Below are 9,862 nucleotides of genomic sequence, written 5' to 3' on the forward strand. Positions count from 1 at the left end.
AGTCCAGTGGAAAGTAACAAAACCATGGAAGGAAATGCTTGGGAGACCATGTTTGTATCTGAGCTGTGAGTAAAGCAGTTGTTTGAGGACAGTCATTCAGATAATCTCTAAGATATCTAAACTGAGGTAAAGAATTGTACTTTCAGTAAGAGAATGCTGCATTTTGGGTGATTAAATGTGTTGGTTTTGTTAGTCTGTTTTTATGTCTTGGGGAAATGCATCCTAGTCCTTCCTTTTGGAGTGTCTGATATGAAAGTCCATGAATAAATTGTGCAGTCTGAGAGGGTTCATCACTGCTTTTATAACACCTTGTGTGCAATGCCTCTTTGCTAAAGGAAATACTGTCAGCTCCTTGCAGAAACCAGAAAGACTGGTGCTGACTGGAGAGAAAGGGGAGAGATGAGAAAATGTAAAGGCACTTGGCTCCAAAGAAGCAGCTAGTGGATGTATAGAAGCACAAAGGACAGAGCTTACTGTGTAGCTACTCTCGATTAAAGCAAGCCTCTGTAAAAGAAGCAGAATTAATTTAGGACTCCTTTCCAGCGTCATCCCCACAAACTCTTATTAATATTGGTCAAAGTAAGCTTTTAATAAAAGTTAGTGAAGCTGGTTATTCCCTTTGCCATAAGAAAATGGCAATAACTTTTTCCCCAAATATGACGAAATGAAGATATTTAGCTGGCTGAGAGTGGAGAAAAATAGAAAGCAGAAATAGCTAATTTCACTCCAAATAAAGTCTTGCTTGATGTCTAATTAGCTGTGCTCAGAAATGTACAAGCCGGCTAGGACAGCAACAGAATTCAGAATGATTTTCACAATTTCATTGCTTGTCCTTTGATGTTGTTTGAATGCAAAGACCGTAGTTTATAGGGAGATCTTTTCAAATGGGGTAAGACAGACTGCCTTTCAAATGGAGGATGTATAATCCCATTTCTCAGCTGTTCCTCTTGTGAGAAATATTTACTGCCATGGAAACTTACTCTTACAGAGCTTTGTCTCTTGAACTAGTTGTAATAGTACAGAACAGTCTGTAACACAGAATCATCTGAAGCATCATGGCTTAAGATACCTTTAAGATGTGCTGAAATGCAAACACCAGTACTGAAAAACTTTTCTCAGTGACAGAGATGGGTGACTAAAAATGAACAATGATGTGGAATATTTGAGGAAACTGACTTTAGCAAAGAAGAAAATACTAAGTTCTTAAATCATTCATTTTATTTGCACTGCTTGGAGCAGATATTGCTAGTATAAGCCCAGTTGGACATTACTTATTATGTATTTTTCTGTATCACTCCATATCCCTAGTGTTTCAGAATTGTACATAAGCATTGTAATCACAGTGCTGGATTACAGAAGTTTTAAAGAAGATGTCCTTATGTGCTGCTTTCTGATAGATGTCACCAGGAAGTGCAAAACTGCTGTGTTCACATCTCTTGTATTTGTTCTCCTAAAAGCTAGCAGACTGCTTCTCTGACATTACCAGTCCCTTATGTACAACACCTTTGCACTAATGTTTGCTATATATTACTGCGCTTTGTAATTTGTTTCTGTTTTCTTTGAAGGCATTAATTTCCCTTTGTAAATGTGCCAACAATCAGATGTCTCTTAGCTTCATTCATTAACAGGAAAGTTAAGTAGCATTCATTAAACCCTGTGGTAAAACCATGCAAAATATTTGTGATTTAGGCTTGTGTTTCAAGAGCACTAGCTGTCTTTTCCCTTCATGGTGTTGCCATAGAAGAGTATTAAGACTACTCATCTGCATGTTTCACTCAAGTACAACTGTATTAGTGAGCACAGGAAGTGTTGTTAAGCTTGCAGGACTGAACGAGAGATACAGATGTGTTGCACAGGGAGCAGTGGGGACACGGAAGAGTCTTTGTGCGCACATGGTAACAACTGTCATGCTTGTCTGAAGTTACTCATCTCACTTGGTTTCTCTGGCATGCTTTGTTGTATAGACAGTTGCTGCCTGTGAGTCAGAGGTTGAACTAATAATCAACTTCCTGTGGTAAATCTGAGCCCGAGCCTCAATACCTTTTAAGCTGCATTTTCTGAATAAGTCTTGATACTGCCTTTGAAGCCATTTTCTGTAATTCGTACTCAGCTCAACCAGCAGCATAGGCCTTCTTTTTGACAGTTCAAAAGAGATGACTTCCCATTGTTCACATTTTCTGTGCTGCTGCCTGGAACAGCTTCATGTTAGAAAACAACTGAGAGACTAGAGAGAAAGATCTGTGTTTTCCAGGTTGATTCAAGCTGCTGGCAATGCTGTTAGGAAATTTATTTGGATGGATTCTTATACAGTTTATTTATTTCTCCTCAGCTTTCTCTCCGCTTCTCTATACAGTGACATGAAACGGATAAAATACCAATGCTGCGATCTATGCAATGTCTGAATCAATTTTTCTCTCTCTCATGCTTTGTAAAGTGTGGGTTTTTACTTCAGTTTTCTCTTAAACAAAGACCAGGAAGAAAAACTAATCCCCCTTGATTTCTGGACCATAAAAGGCTTGACAATATGTAAGGCTTTCAGATATTCTTCATTTAATCCACAGGAAATTGCAGGAAATAAAAATAAAACCACTGATTTTAGGTGTCAGATTTTAATTATAAAATAACGTTGGTTGATAAGAAATTGCAGTCAATTTTAAAGGACTTTTATGAGAACATACAGTCTTTCAAAATTTCTATAAAACAATTGCTTTGCTGGTTTAGCACCTATCAATTTGTATGTCCAGTCAAGATAACAGAACCTTAGAGTTTTAGCAGTCATTGATTGCTTTTTCTGTGATTTTGGCCCCATCCATGTTCAAGAGGAATGATTCCAGAAGACACATTTGTATTCGAAGAAAAGGTTTGTGGCTTGCATTCGAAGCAAAACATTACAGGCTAAATACAAAATAGCACAGAATCGAATGGGATCTGCATTTTTGGTGTCTGTTTCCACAGATACATAATTAGGGAGAAATAGAGGGCAATGGAAAAGAGCAATGAGTACGGAGCACAGAAAAGAATATTTAGTATTCAGTAGCAAGTTAAATGAAGTCAGGCTAAACTGCCAACTGTAGCAACCAAACACAGTTGTATACATTTTTGATAAAATTGCCTAGTTTGAAGAGAGAAAGGGAGTTGAAGAAGGTCTTCATAAAGGTCTTTTCCTTCAGTGTGATGAAATGATGGTATCTGTTCATCGTGTTTGTCATGCTTACAGTTTCAAGTTATGAAAGTCATTGTTAGAATTAGCCTGTATTTCAACAACAAAGATAAGTGCATGTGTTTTGTTTGTGGGGTGAGGATCTGTGCAAACACAATTACTTGCAGAAGTTTGTGTGTAAGATTTTTTTTAGAGAAACACAACTAACAACAAATACTGAAAGCAGGATTTGGAAACTTCAAATGGAAGTGGAAACAACAACAAAATACCCCTTCCCCCCCCCCCCCCCCTTTTTTTTTGTTCAAGAAATAAGCCAGATTTAAATTAATTTCCATCCCTGCCACTGTTGGCCAATAGAAAAAAAAAAAAAGTTACAGCCTTCCAGTATCTGAAGGGGACCTTTAAGGATGCTGGGGAGGGACTCTTCATTAGGAACTATAGTGATAGGACAAGGGGTAATGGATTAAAACTTAAACAGGGGAAGTTTAGATTGGATATAAGGAAGAACTTCTTTACTGTTAGGGTGGTGAGGCACTGGAATTGATTGCCCAGGGAAGTTGTGAATGCTCCATCCCTGTCAGTGTTCAAGACCAGGTTGGATGAAGCCTTGGGTGATATGGTTTAGAGTGAGGTGTCCCTGCCCATGGCAGGGGGGTTAGAACCAGATGATCTTAAGGTCTTTTCCAACCCAACTATTCTACAATTCTATGCTGCTGCTGCAGCTGAAGTGACATGCTTCTCACAGCTTTCATTCCTTGAGCTGATTGACTGAAAAGTTGTTTGTAAATAAGGACTTGAAAAAGAAACTTGGACCTCGAAGGAGAATACAAAGGCAGCTGCCAGTGCTACAAAGGAGTTAATAAAGCACCTGGAAGTGATTCAAGGATGTGTCCTGTGTAACTGTTGGCACTCTACACCACAGCCTTGTGGAAAACTATATGGATCGCTTAGAAGATGGCTGTGAGGTATAAGAGAAAAGAAAAATAATTCTAATCAGTTGTGTTTCTCATTTCTGAGAGCCTTACTATGCTCATGAGTACACTTTTATTATATGACCTAGTTTCTTTTCTGTTCATTACCATTTTTCATGTAGTTCCTTTGGGATGAACTGTAGCAGAAGAGTAACTGTTTCTTAATTTGTATCCAACTTCTATTCTGGCAAAGATCAGGATAAGTTTTCCTTCTAGTTTTAGCAGAAACAAGCTGTGTTGGGTCCATAGCTCTGCTCTGGAGGCAAGGAGTGATGAATAACTCCAGTGGAAAACTCTGATCAACATAGGAGCTGCCAGGAAGGTAAACGGGCATCTACTGAGCAGCATGATGTTTGAGAAGAGGGACATGGCAGGGAGGTTGAAACTAGATGATCTTTAAGGTCCCCTCCAACCTAAAACAATATATGATTCTATTCCATGACAAGATGACAAAATATCCATATGAAACAAGTATGTAATTAGAATAGAGTGTCCCAAAATTTGTTAACAAGATGAAGCTAGGAGCCCAGGGTTATACTGAAAACCTTACCATTTGATTGTCCACTGACCTTGGACAGCTATTTCTCTTCAATACTTTTATCCGAAAAGTTCTTTGAAGTCAACAGAGAGTAGGAAAACCGGACTACCAGGAAAATGCATTAGCACTATTCCTGGTGTATTCTATTAAAACTGCTATGTGGGGACCATCTCTTCATGTGTTTTGATTTCTTTTCAAAGAAAAGTATGGAGGCTAATATTGTAGTAGTTCCTAGAATAAGAATGTGATATGTACATCACTATGTACTGCCATACCTTCTGCTACTGGAGATCTTATTCTCTGCATGAACTAGATGCTCATCTGCACTAGCTGGTTTTGTCTGATGGTGACACATTTTGTCAATTTTTGAAGAGAAAAACTAAATGACATAAACACAATTCATCAACTGAATTCTTTCTTACACTAGGGATTTTTCTGCAAATACTGCATCAAAAGTGTCTCTCCCTGGGTGCTGAGATCTGCCTGCTCAGTTTGTTTTATATTTTGTTATTCTACTTATGATGGTGCTTAGCTAAGGTTTTTATTCTCAAAAAAATATTGAATGCAGATATCCCCTGAATGGGAACATTTTTTCTTTGCATTCAGAGGGTATCTAAATTTGATTTACCCCTTCTCTTTTTAAGATGCTATGAAAGTTTAGTGTAGTGACACTTGAATTTATGAATGCATCTGTGTCTGAATTTTATCTACTTATTTTTGAAGGTAAAAAGGCAATAGATTGAGCTTTTTAAAGTGAGTGTCTACTGACTGTCTGTAAAGTTCTATGATGCCTTGAATTATATTACTTTGATATTAAATTTGCTAGATTTAGAAGTAGTTTCCATACCAAAAATTACTGCAATTCTAGTGCTCTTTGTATTGGTTAAGATGAGGTTGTTATTTCATCTGCTCTAGACTATGACACTCCTATTGTAGCTCATCCAAAAATTACTACCCATGGGATTTTGAAGACATCCTGTGCATTTCCATGACACTATCTCAAGGGTCAGCAAAAGCATCTATATGATACAAAAGTGATTTGCATTAGATGCAAATGTGATTTGTGGTTAAAAATAGATATAGCTCTAGAGAACTGTTAATAACAGCAGGGAGTGCATAACTTTAAGTGCTGTAAGTGGCAAGTATGTAGAAATGTATGTGTCTGTAAGAATTATACAACTCCCACAGAACATCAGAGAAATGCTCTTTTCTACTTGGATCTACAACCCAGAGTGTTATCCTAAGGGTCAATGTTAATCATAAATAATGCCTCTATTTTGTAAGGGAATTTCTGCTTTTCAGTCATGTTTCTGTTACTGCTGATGAAATAGTAGCCAGCTGGATAAGAGTTCTCATCTACAAAGTGTGCAGCTGCTGTGAAATCCTGTATCTTACTGGATGCTGTAGTAAATCGAATCTGTCTCCAACTTCCTAAATGTCTGGATCATAAGGGTGTTCTGGACTTGGCACTACTGGGTTGCAGTTGGGTAGTGTCCACTAAAGGACTGAAGAAACAGCAAAACCAGTGGTGAGAGCATTTGTGAATCATCTGTGTTCAGATAGATAACTGCAGTGCTCATCTCTGTATTTTATTCAATGACTGATTAAATACCATAGAATCATAGAATGGTTTGGGTTACAGAGGACCTTAAACATCATCTAATTCCAGTCTTCCTACCAAGGGCAGGGACATTTTCCACTAGACAAGGTTGCTTAAAGCCTTATTGAGCCTGGCCTTGAACACTGCCAGGGATGAGGTGTCCACAGCTTCTCTGGGCAATCTGTGCCAGGGTCTCACCACCCTCACAGGGAAAAATTTCTTCCCAATATCTAACCTAAATCTACCGTCTTTCAGTTTGAAGCCATTCCCCTTTGTCTTATCACTACTTGATCTTATAAAGAGTCCCACCTTTCTTGTAGGCCTGCTTTAAGCTGTCTACAGGGCTGCTATAGGGCCTTGGCAGAGCTTTCTGTTCTCCAGGTAGCAGAAACGAGTGTTGCCTGGGAGGGGAGAGGTTGCAAATGCAAAGGGCTAATGATTTAATATGTGTTGGGAGTCATGAAAGAGAATGGTTACCCTTAGACATAAAGAGAATTTGTTCTGGTATATTTGGGCAATACACCTTTTCAATTGTTTATTCCTTAGAACTGGAACAGAATTGACTGAACAGAAAGAAAAAGAGCTGGTAAGAGTTGATTAAACAAGTTATTGCATATTTCTGCAACAAAATTAAAGGCAGGGCTTAGAGTGAACATGGAGAAAAAATACATCATGAAAGATACAGTTTATCAGACCTGTGTTACTTATGGTATGCCTATTATATATCATACAGTCACAGAGACTTAAAATGCTGCATTATTCAGTGGGAAAACATTCAGCATCTGTCTCTCATTAGAGTGTTTTTCTCCTTTGGGGGGTGGAAAGTAACCGCAAACCCAAAACTTAGCAAAAGTCTTGTAGAGAGTCTGAATCTTCATAGGGTCTTTTAATTGTATCAAGAACTCTGCACTTCCTTTTCAGAGCACTGACATTTTCACTGACCTGGCACAGATGGGGAATTTAGATTGCTCTGAATCTTGTAGCTTGGAATCATTAGATTCTTCCTCATGGGATGTTTGCTGCCTTGTACCATCTGACAAGAAACTTACGTGCAGGTGAACCACCTATGAGACCAGGAGAGGGATGGGAGTATTTGCAACAGCTGCAAACCAACAGGCCTGCTTTTGTTACTCAGTCAGGGGTTTTGATGATGTTTTAAGGTGGAGGATCCAGAGCTTGGTTGTCCTGAGTGAGTCTGAACTCCCACATCTCTCTGGGTGCATTCAGAGATGATTCGGCAAGTAAAGCTACAGTTTTTGTGTCTGATATCAAATATATCTCCATGGCACATCTTTTGTTTTGAGCGAACAAAACAAGTTTGTTTCATCATGGCTGTACTTGGTGAAAAAGCCAGTTGCTCTGACAACCTATGAAAGACTAGGAGCAATTTCTGACATTTCACGCATTTCTTGCTACTGGGGCTTGACTTTAGGTGTCAAACCAAAGAAATAAAAAAAGATTCTTTGAAGAAATGATTTCATGTTAGAAGGGGAAGAAGAAATGAGTGCCATTATTCAGTAATCCCGTTTTTCTGCTTCTGACCTGGACTCCAGCTGCACTAGGGGTTTTTTTTAAGTAAGAGTGCAAGTGAACCCTAGCAAGTGTCAAGGCTGGAACATTTTGTATACAGAGTAATTTCCCTATAGGTTTCACTTGCGGAAGAGTTCAAAATGTATTTACATGGCTGTGTCTGAAGCAGAAAGCACCAGCAGAGCGAGAAAAAGGTTTTTTACAGAAAATTTTTTCGGCCTTACCGAAGTTCAAACAAATTCCTTACCGGAGTTCAAACAAATTGCAGTTTTGATTCAAGCAAGTTTATCAGTCCATGAAACAAACTAATTATATCTTTATGCCTTTAAGACTTCAAGAAACAGAACTATCTTAGGATCTAAAACTGACCTGATATAAAGGGGAAAAAGAGTGAGTAGCTGACAGATTGCCCAGAGAGACTGTAAAAGAATGAAATTTCTGTGTTTGTAGTTCCTTTGAATATCCCCCCCTTTACCTTTAGCAGGCTATATGTAGCTGCCTGCATTGCTATTCTGAGATTATGGCATTAATTTCTGGAAATAAACAACAATTTGAAATTGGACAAAAGATAAATTCATTAAGATTAATTAAGATGCTGGCACATATTAGAGTCTGAAGCAAATGAAGCTGAGTAAAAGGTGCTCTGATGTTTTAGCTGGGAGGAAGCAGCACTAATGGTCTTTGCTTGAGTAATTATGGCAATTGAAAATTCCTGCTATGATCAGTATCTAGTAGATGTTAATATTTTGATGATACTCCATATTGCTGTTAAAATCTAACTAATTTGTGGAACTTCTGTAAGTATAGCCAAAGGCATATTTAAAGGTAGTGTTAACTGATACTTCCTTGTGAGCCGTTTACAACATCCTTTTTACTCTAAGTATGCTTCAGCATTTTGATGCTCCTTGTAATGCTCTGAAAAAAACCCCAACACTAAATTCTTACTGGCACTGACTTTTGTAATGACCAGGCGGTCAAGGACTGATTAACCTTTAAGTTCTGATTAACTTTGTCTGTCCTTCTCCTGAGCATCTAGATGCACCTGAATGGTCCTGCTACAATCTCTGGATATAATTGTTATCAAATTCTATCTTGTCTATGGGGCATGTGGGACTTGTGGCCCTAAGTATCTGTAGCAAGTCACAAATGCTGCCAGATTTCAAGGCTTTGTTCTGCATCATGAGATCATGAGATGTTAGAGATTTTCAGTACACAACTTAAGCAAAATGACATATTTTCCCAAGCCATGTTCTGTGAAACATCTGCAACTCTACCTTTCAACCCCTGCAATTCTCATAAGATTCAAAATTGGGACTAATCATTACATGCTATAAAAGTGACCTGATTTCACTAGCGAGGACACAATACTACGAGCACATGTGCACAAGCATAATCTTTTTTATTAATGTCACATTGAAGCTAGCAAATGCACCTGTTGAATGTCTGTAGGATTAGGCCTAAAATTTATATATATTTTAGAATGCAGAGTGTTTTCAGAGGGGGGTCAGTCTTTGAATAGGACTGGGTGTAGGAAAACGGGGTGTTATTATGGCAGAAATAGTGCTGTGCTGCTGCAGTTTTCTCTTTAGGGCTTCTCCTTCATTAACAGGAGGATTTGGTGGATTTTCCAAGTGGAGTTGGCAGGGGAGGACATACTTACAACTCATTAATTTAACTAATTCATTGGAGTAATTATTTGGTGTCTTAGTCCTCTAGAGAGTGCAATGATTTATTTTTCTCATTTCTCTTGCAGAACCATCTGGTTATTGTACAGCAGTATTTATTAATTTAAACCATGGCTCTTGCAGCAGGAATATGGTGTCTTGAGAATTTCTTAGACTGACTATGACTTATTTATCTCTCTATTTATCACTCCTTTAACATAAGTATCTTCCTAAAGTGTCTTTGTCTATCTTCACAGAGGAAAAAGGAATTTTGTGAGATACTGATGGAAGAAATATAGAAATTTGTGACTTCTTTCTTTTAATGAGATGTTCGAGTATTTTGAATCAAAGCATCTCCACTACAATCAATGTTGTATATGTAATTTACATCTGATTCAT

Source organism: Melopsittacus undulatus, chromosome 7 (genome assembly GCF_012275295.1).
Source record: "Melopsittacus undulatus isolate bMelUnd1 chromosome 7, bMelUnd1.mat.Z, whole genome shotgun sequence".
Taxonomy (NCBI): domain Eukaryota; kingdom Metazoa; phylum Chordata; class Aves; order Psittaciformes; family Psittaculidae; genus Melopsittacus; species Melopsittacus undulatus.